This window comes from Gossypium hirsutum, chromosome D06 (genome assembly GCF_007990345.1).
Source record: "Gossypium hirsutum isolate 1008001.06 chromosome D06, Gossypium_hirsutum_v2.1, whole genome shotgun sequence".
NCBI lineage: Eukaryota > Viridiplantae > Streptophyta > Magnoliopsida > Malvales > Malvaceae > Gossypium > Gossypium hirsutum.
In genome coordinates this window covers 30,775,388-30,784,548 of record NC_053442.1, presented here as the reverse complement: position 1 = coordinate 30,784,548, position 9,161 = coordinate 30,775,388, and the positions used below count along the sequence as shown (strand labels likewise).

General features: G+C 33.6%; 1 non-coding gene across 1 annotated transcript; it reads left to right on the top strand.

Moving 5' to 3' along the window:
• Nucleotides 1–8,038: 8,038 nt before the first annotated feature.
• LOC121218851 (small nucleolar RNA R71) lies at nt 8,039–8,145 on the top strand. The gene has a single exon (XR_005915327.1). It is a non-coding gene; the product is annotated as a small nucleolar RNA R71 (small nucleolar RNA).
• Nucleotides 8,146–9,161: the final 1,016 nt, after the last annotated feature.

Sequence of the window (9,161 nt, the reverse complement as noted above, 5' to 3'; positions counted from 1 at the left end):
AACCCAACTTTGAGACTTTATGGCCTAATTTTATTTGAACCCTTACAAAGTTAGCCATCACTTTTCTTAATTATCTTAAAAATGTCCCAAACACTAGACTTAGTACTATTTAGAGTATTCTTTGAAAATAAGTTTGGGGGAGTTGCAAAGAAGTATGAAATGCTCTAAAAATTGTAGTACATGCAGTAAAATACTTAGAAAAAGAAAGCATATGTACTTAAAGTAAATTGCACTAACGAGTATGTGAAAAGGAAAGAAAAGTTGATGTATTAAAGGTAATTATTTCGAAAGGTCTGATATAAGCTGAGTCTAGGGTTTTTTTAACCTAAAATTATCCATCTTTTACCTACCCCTAAGCCCAGTCACGTTACAACCTTGTTAAAGACCTATTAATTCAAAGTTCCAATGTTACCTACATTAGTGGACGAAAATTGCTCTGTTCAACATATAAAGACATTAGTTAAGCTTAATGATTGCAGTTTAATTTTGAATAAGGGATTAAAATCAAATTGGCAGGGATTAACATGTCTTTATTAAGAAACATTTAGTCTAATTTTGCTATTGTAGTAATTATTAAGATTAATTTGAACGATATATATACTTGAGTAGCATAATTATCAAATTTCTTATTTTTGAGCATAAGTATATTGATTTCATGATTTTGGGAAGAATGTTGTTCTGATGGAGTTTTTCAAAAAGTGTTTTTGAGAAAATTCTTTTCGAATTTTTGCATTACTCGGGATGAGAAATGAATTAAGTTTAGGGGTGTGGAAACACGAAAATTTATGTTTTTTTGACATGCCCTTTTTAACTTCAAATCATGCTATTTCGGTTAAATTCTTGTCGAAAAATAATTAAATATTATAAAATAATTAAATCATGTTAAAAATATGAACATGATGAATTTTAATTAATTTTATAGTTAATTTTGATTAATTTTGACTATTTTTGACAGATTCGCACAAAGGGCAAAAATTAGCTCGGCAAACAATGCTTGAAGAATAAAACCGAGAAGCAATTTGAAGCATCGAGACAAATTTATTTCCAGCCTAAGATGGTCCAAAAATGTGTGTTAATTCATAATATAATTAATTTTAATTTATTCTCAATTTAATTTGGGCTAAATAAATTATTATTAATTAATTATGGAAAAAAGGTCTAGTTGAACCGCATTGGTTGAACCGAATCTAGTGAACCGAACCAGCCACCAATTGGGCTGCCCAAAACCGTCCATATGCTGACCTAAATCAGCATTTTAGATAACTAAATAAGCTTGTAAAGAAGCCCTTGAAGAACTTTCAACCTTGCATTCAAACCCCTCCAAAAAATGTGACTTTATGGATTTGCCCCAGGCTATTTTTAGCAAAGTTGAATCTCTCAACTTTGCCATGTGTGTGTCCAGCCAAGGGGGGTCTCTTTGGCTGATGGAATTTTCTATTTTTAGCAGCCACAATCAGCTATAAAAGCTACCCCTTGCAAATCATTCAACTCATCCCTCACACTCTCATTCTCTCTTCTCCTCTCTCACTTTCTCTCAACTTTTCCTTCACATTTTCTCTTTTGTTCAAGTGCCAATTTCTTCTATTGGGAAAGAGGTCCTCATCAGCCATTTTTGAGCAGCAATTAAAGTTTTCATAAGTGACCTTGATAGTTGAGGACAATGGAGAACGAAGAACAGAGAAATTAGTCAAGCCACGGAGAAACACCAGATTTGCTTCTTGTTCCCTATCTCTTTAAATTTCGTTGTTGTTTTGACAAACATGTTTATGAATATTTATGCTATTGAAATTGTTATTTTAATCAATCTATCTTGAATTTAATCTGTTTTGGGTTGCTTATATTTTGCCTGCTTGAATTATTGAAAATGTGTTTGTACTGTTATAGGCCTCGGTAAGATGCTTGATTAAGTAAACTCATGACTAAGTTATTCTTGAAATATTAATTGTTAGATAACTAATGAATTAATTATTAAATCGTATTGAAATTGTAATTAATCGACACAATACTTAATCAGTGCATGTTTATTCTTCTAAGGTAGCTGAAGTTAATTTAGCATTGTATTTGGCGATACATATGCCTTGCATAACTTGCAAGATTATTGTGATTAAACTATTTTAAGGTAGAAATACTTTGTTATCTCACTTGATCTTTTATATGCTTGTGAAGATTGATTAATCGCTTGGATTGAGATTGGAAAATGTTCAAGAGATTGATTAATTTAATAAGTATGTATGAGCAGTAGTTAGCAAATTACCAAGTTGCCGTGAATTTGTTAGTAGCAGTATAAACATAAGTTTAATAATTCTAAGTTAAAGGAATGTAATTAATCCAACACAATTATATCATCTTGATTAAACTTTATTTGAAATCGTGCATTAGAACCTTTTTATTTTTAAATTTTTTTTACTTAGTTTTTAATCATCTTTAAACCAAAATATTTTCCATCACCAAAGTGTTTTAACATTAATTTCATAAATATTCCTTTTTACAGTCTCTGTGGGTACGATAACTCGACATTTACTTGTCACTTTATTACTTGTTGTGATTGTGTACACTTGCACATTTTCGTCATTCCAGTCCCTATCTCATAAAAATAAAAATTTGCACAATTTCATTACAACCCATCATAGCCGAATTATATAAATGCTTATAACAGACCACATTTTTCACAAATTCACAATTTTACCTCACAATTTATCACAATTTTCAATTTAATCTTTAATTGATAATTTCATAAAAAATCCCTTTATAAAAGTTGTTTATCTAACAACAACCATTCATTTTCTACCATTAAAATTCAAAAAAATAATATTTTCATCAATGGAAAAACACAAATACTTTAACAGTTTCACAAATTAGTCCCTGAGCTAGCTAGATTAAGCTACAACGATCTCGAAAACATAGAAATTATAAAAAACGGGACAAAACACATACCTAATTGATGGAAACAAGCTTGCCGAACCCTAAGGAGCAAAAAATGGCTTCCTTCCTTCAATATTCAGTTGAAAAAAAGATGGATGAAGATTATAGCAAATTTGGTTTTATTTATTTTATCATTTATTACTTATTTACAAAATTAACCTTAATTAACTTTTAAATTTTACACTAATGCCAAGCCATGTATATCCACTATCACATTTAACGGTCTAATTACCATATATGAACCTTCACTTTGAAATTATATAGCTATTAGACACCTTTAGCTATTAGAACACAACTTTTGCATTTTACGTGATTTAGTCTTTTTTATGAAATTGAACATGTAAATAGTAAAATTCCTTAACGAAATTTTTATACGGTATTTTTATCATATTAGACCACAAAATAATAATAAAATAATTTTTTGACTTCAGATTTGTGGTCTTAAAACCACTGTTCTGATTTCACTAAAAACGGGTTGTTACAAGAGAGCTCGGATGGCAGCAATCCACTGACCAAGAAATTAACAATGTCAGCATACCATGGTAATGCCATGGTAATCAACAACTGCTCATTAGGGAATTCATCTTTAATCAACTGGATATTATTATCTTCATTCCCTACTTCCAAGTGTGATAAATGATCAACCACTTGATTGTTTGTGCCCTTCCTATCTTTAATCTCTAGATCAAATTCTTGCAACAGCAATATCCATCGAATTAATTTGGGTTTAGAATCTTTCTTGGTCACCAAGTGTTTGATAACAGAGTGATTTTAGTGCCCACGAGATAAGCTCTGAATTTGTCAAAGGAAAATATTACAGCTAACAATTCCTTCTCAATGGTGGTGTAATTTAGCTGCGAATCTGTCAGCGTACGGTTGGCATAGTATATAGCATGAAATACCTTAGCTTTTCTTTGTCCTAGGATTGCTCCTATAGCAAAGTCACTTGTATCACACATTAGTTTTAATGGTAAGTTCCAGTCTGGTGTAGTGATTATTGGTGCTATGACCAATCATTTCTTTAGTTCCTCAAAGCTTACAAGCATGGCCCATCAAAATTAAAAGATTTGTTTTATTCCAATAATGTACAAAGAGGTTTGGATATTTTGGAAAAATCCTTGATAAATCAACGATAGAATCCTGCATGACCGAAGAAGCTTCAGATACCTTTTACTGATGTAGGTGGTGGCAATTTGTCAATAACCTCAATTTTTTCTTTGTCAACAGCAATTCATTGTTGTGAAATCTTATGTCCTAGAACAATACCTTCACAAACCATGAAGTGGCATTTTTCCCAATTCAGCACAAGATTGGTTTCCTGACATCGATAAAGGACTAACTCCAGATTTCGTAAACAAACTTCAAATGTATCACCAAATATTGAGAAATCACCCATAAAGACTTCTAAGAATTTCTCCAACATGTCTGAAAATATAGCCATCATGCAATGCTGAAAAGTTGCAGGGGCTTTGCATAACCCAAATGGCATTCTTTGAAACACAAAAGTTCCATACGGACAAGGGAATATAGTCTTCTCTTGATTAGCAAATGCTATGGCAATTTGATTGTACCCTGAGTATCCATCCAAAAAGCAGTAGAAGGCTTTCCCTACCAGTCTATCCAACATTTGATAAATAAACAGCAAAGGGAAATGGTCTATCCTGGTTGCTTTGTTGAGTTTTTGATAATCCATGCAAAGCCTCCATCTCGTGACAGTACGAGTGGGAATAAGTTCATTGCTATCATTGGTGACCATAGTGAAACCTCTTATTTTAGGTACACACTACACAGGGCTCACTCAGGAACTATCATAAATTAGGTAGATGATTCCATAGTCGAACCATTTGATGATCCACTTTTTTTACGACTTCCTTCATGATAGGATTTAGTCTCATTTGTTGCTCAATAGATTTGTCATGGAAATAATTTAGTATTATCTTGTGCATGCAAATTGTTGGACTGATTCCTTGAATATCTGCAATTGACCATCCCAAAGTTTTCTTAGATTTCCTTAAAACTTTCAATAATTGAACCTCTTGTTCTAGTGTTAACTCAGTAGAGATAACTACAAGCAATGTGTTGTTATCTCCCAAATACGCATACTTCAAGTGCACTAGCAAGGGCTTTAATTCCAGCTTAGGAGGATATTCTTTTGATGGTCAAAGAGGTGTGAAAGAACGGTCAGACATATTTAATGGTTCAAAATTGTTCCTTGATACATTTCCAATTTGTTGAATTCCCATCAATTTATCAAGAACTGCAATCATGTCTGCATCAATTAACTCATATACATCTGCATCATTTTCTAAGTTATTAGAACAAAATCTTTATTTTTTTCTTGTACTGTTGTATCAATAATTTAAATAGCATGGCATTCTTCATTAGTATCTGCACACTTCATAACATCAAAGAAATTAAAAGTTAACTATTTATCATTAACTCTCATAGTTAATTCACCCTTTTGGACATCAATTAATGTTATAGCCATGGCTAAGAATGGTCTCCCAAGTATGATTGGGACTTCTTTATCAGCCTCACATTCCAAAATTATAAAATCTGTTGGAAAAATAAATTTGTCAATTCTTACCAACACATCTTCGATTTTACCTTCTCGATGTGCATAAGATCTATCAGCTAACTGTAATGTGAAAGTTGTGGGAATCGCCTTTCCTAATAGACACAGGCATTAGATTTATGCTTGCACCCAAATCACATAGTGCTTTTGATAGTAGTAGAAAGAACATATGTTTTCTCCCTACTAATTGTTTAAATTGTTCCTATTTAGTTACCCTTAGCATATATTTTAACATGTTCAGTTTAGTAAATTGCATTTTATAACTCAGTGGATCCCAGCCTATTTCATCTTTAATTTTGTTATCTTTTTGCACTAATGTCACTACATGAGTTAATTCCAAATTGCGTCCAGAATTGTCGCCGCAGTTGACAGCTGTCTGATAAAAGCCAACCATGAGTGAGCTATCCAGTTTGGTGTAACTACCCTGTACAAAGAAGGACAGAAGAATCCTGAGAGAAGGACACATGTACTATTGAGGAAAACATAAAAGGATAACGTGAAAAGAATGGCGGGAAAGGGAATTTTTAGTGAACCACCATTCTCTTACCCTATTTTGAAGTTTGCAGCTATGGCAACTTGAGCCTCCCTTGGGTGAGCCAACGTGAAGACTGATGCAGATCCACTCCTGACAAGGAGATCTAAGTGCAAAATAAGGGGAGATGGATAGATTCAATTGAGTAGCCTAGGAATAGTATTCTCCATTCAATTCTTTCTCATTTTTTGAAAACGCTGGTGATTACTCTATGCTTTCTACTGTATGGAAGTACAATGAATGCTTTGTTAAATGTTATCTTATTAAATCTTATTTGTGTTTGGGAGTTTCAATGTTCTAAACATGAAATTATTATTGCAGTCACTAACACTGGAAGGTACAGTGATAGTTTGAGCTAATAAGCTTTTCTGCGGAAGTTGAGTAAGTACTAAAGGAATTTAATCCACTTATTCTTAATAGTTCCCTATTGCCATCATCGGAAGGTGAGGTTAATGTGCATGGTTAAGTCTCAAATTAAACCAAAGAGTGGCATTTGGTAAGATATACATTAATTTTATTGCGTCGAAAATCACCTATCTTTTAAACTGTGTGAGTACTTAGTATATTGCTGAAGATTCATGTTGGGGATCCCAGTTTATCCATAGCATACTTTATCCTATTATTTTCGAGTTATTGCTTCAACTATACTCATAATTTACCTCGTTTCTATCTAGTTATTCCATCGACAGTGTATACTTGCACATTACTGCTGTGACATTTACAACTAATCAGCTTTGCCTACATACTGATTACCAATAGAGCAAGGTATAGTAAAACTCTCTGGATCCTTTAGTTTTGGTGGCAACTTGTTTCGGAGCATTGTTGTGCACCCTTCAGTGAGAGCAACAGTTTCAAATTCTCCTAACCTTTTTTTTATAGAATATATTTCATAAACTTCACGTAGTTACACATTTGCTCCAATGCTTCCACTAATGGTATATTAATATGTAATTGTTCAATACCTCCAAAAATTTCTTTGAATTGAACATCTTGGTTAGATTTTTGGAGCTGCTGAGGAAAAGGTGGTGATAGTCTTCCTTCTATTTGTTTAATTTTTTTTGCTGTGGCATTTGTATCAACAATACATGTAGCATGTATTTCAGCATTTTTCTCGTAACTCTTTTTCTTTGTAGCTTGCTCAATTACTGCTTCTGAAATCTTTTCATTTGCAAAAGTTAAAATTCCTTCTTCAGGAATGGTGTCATTCACAACTCCTGGTAGTTGAGTACCACTTCAAAGTGTAATAGCTTTGCATTGTTCCTTCCCTTGAGATCGAGAACTCTCAGTGTCACTCGGCAATACTCCTTGCTGTCTAGAATTCAATGCAGTGGCAATTTCCCTTACTTGGTTTTCCAAAGCTCTTAAAAAAGCAGTCTGGCTCTGAATGATAGCATTATTCTTGGCCATATACACTTACAATAAAGCTTCCATAGATGAAGAACTTGAAGCTAAATTTTGCTGAGCATTTTTTCGTGGCAACAGTTGATTGTACCCATGTGGTACACTCGCAGCATTCTATCGAATGGCATTACTAGTATTTCCTCCTAGACTACACGAACTGAAATTAGGATGTTGTTTCCAGCCCATACTGTATGTGTTGGAGTATGGGTTATTGTTGCGATTAAAATTCCCCATTTAGTAAACTGAGGCTAGATTTGATGGGCATTCATCAAAAACATGGTCTTCTCGACAGTAAACACATGCTAACTGTGCTACTTTCGTTTCATGACTACCAATGTCCTTTCAGTGTTTTAATCATATTTGTTAAAAATGATACCTGAGTTGTTAGAGATGCAATTGCATCAAGATCCATTACTCCTACAACTCTTCTACTAGTTCCAACTCTAGTAGTGGGCTATTGATAGTTGTTATTTGTTATTCTTTCCAGAATTTCATAAGCCTCATTGTATGATTTATCAAGTAAAGTCCCATTGGCAGAGGCATCGACAACCATTCTTGTATGAGCATTCAATCCATTGTAGAACATTTCCATCTGTGTCCAATGCTGGAAACCATGCATTGGGCATTTTCTCAATAGCTCCTTGAACCGCTCTCATTCTTCATATAATGTTTCATCCTCTGATTGTCTAAACGATGTAATGTTGTTCCTCAACTTAGCATTCATGTTAGGAGGATTATATCTTAGTAGAAACCTCTGACACAACTCATTCCATGATGCCACTGTACCTGATGGTAATGCACTTAACCATGCTCTGGCACGATCACGTAATGAGTAAGGGAATAACTTTAGTTGTAGGGCATCCTCAGGAACACCTTGCTGTCTGAATGAATCGCAGACTTCTGAAAAGAGTCATAAATACAATCATGGATCCTTAGTAGGCAATCCACTAAATTGCCCCACCATTTACAGCATTTGAAACATGACTAGTTTTAATTCGAAATGCTTAGCCTAAATATGTGGCTAAACAATTCTTGGATTTAAATCATCTAAGATCAACACGACATGTTCTATAATGGGTCTGTCTCTGTCATCTACAATTCGAGGAATATCAGCATCTCTTCTTTCCTGATGTAATGGCTTTTCTCTAACCTGATCGTTTTTTATTCTTTCTATTTCTTGCAACTCTTTTCTCCTTCGCCTTAAATTTCTCTCAATCTCTAGATCAGAACAGTACTCAATATTCTCCGAAATATTTCTAGGCATGCACTAGTACAGACCTGAGAAAGAAAAATCAAAACAACTAATTAAACTAAACTTAACAGAATTTAAACAGATAATAACAAACCAATTTTCACCAATGTTGCTGATCTCCGGCAACAGCGCCAAAAACATATTGCATGTAAATAATGCAAATGTGAAAGGGTACACATCGATTCAAGTAATATTATGATGAGTGAGTATCGTCTCCACAGGGATTAGTAGTTGATTTAAATTGGTAAATATTACTGAAGATTTAACGAATGAAACTGTGCAAAAAAAACAAAGTATAAATTGGTGAAGGGAATTAATGAATGAACTAGTAATTTTAATTATAACTGAAAAATGACCTTTGATACCCCAAACTTGACCGGGACAGACCGACCCGAATTTAAAGCGTTACATTAGCCACCGAAGTGAATCCCCAGTTAACGACCACCCGACGCACACCCCAACCTTATTATACATTATTT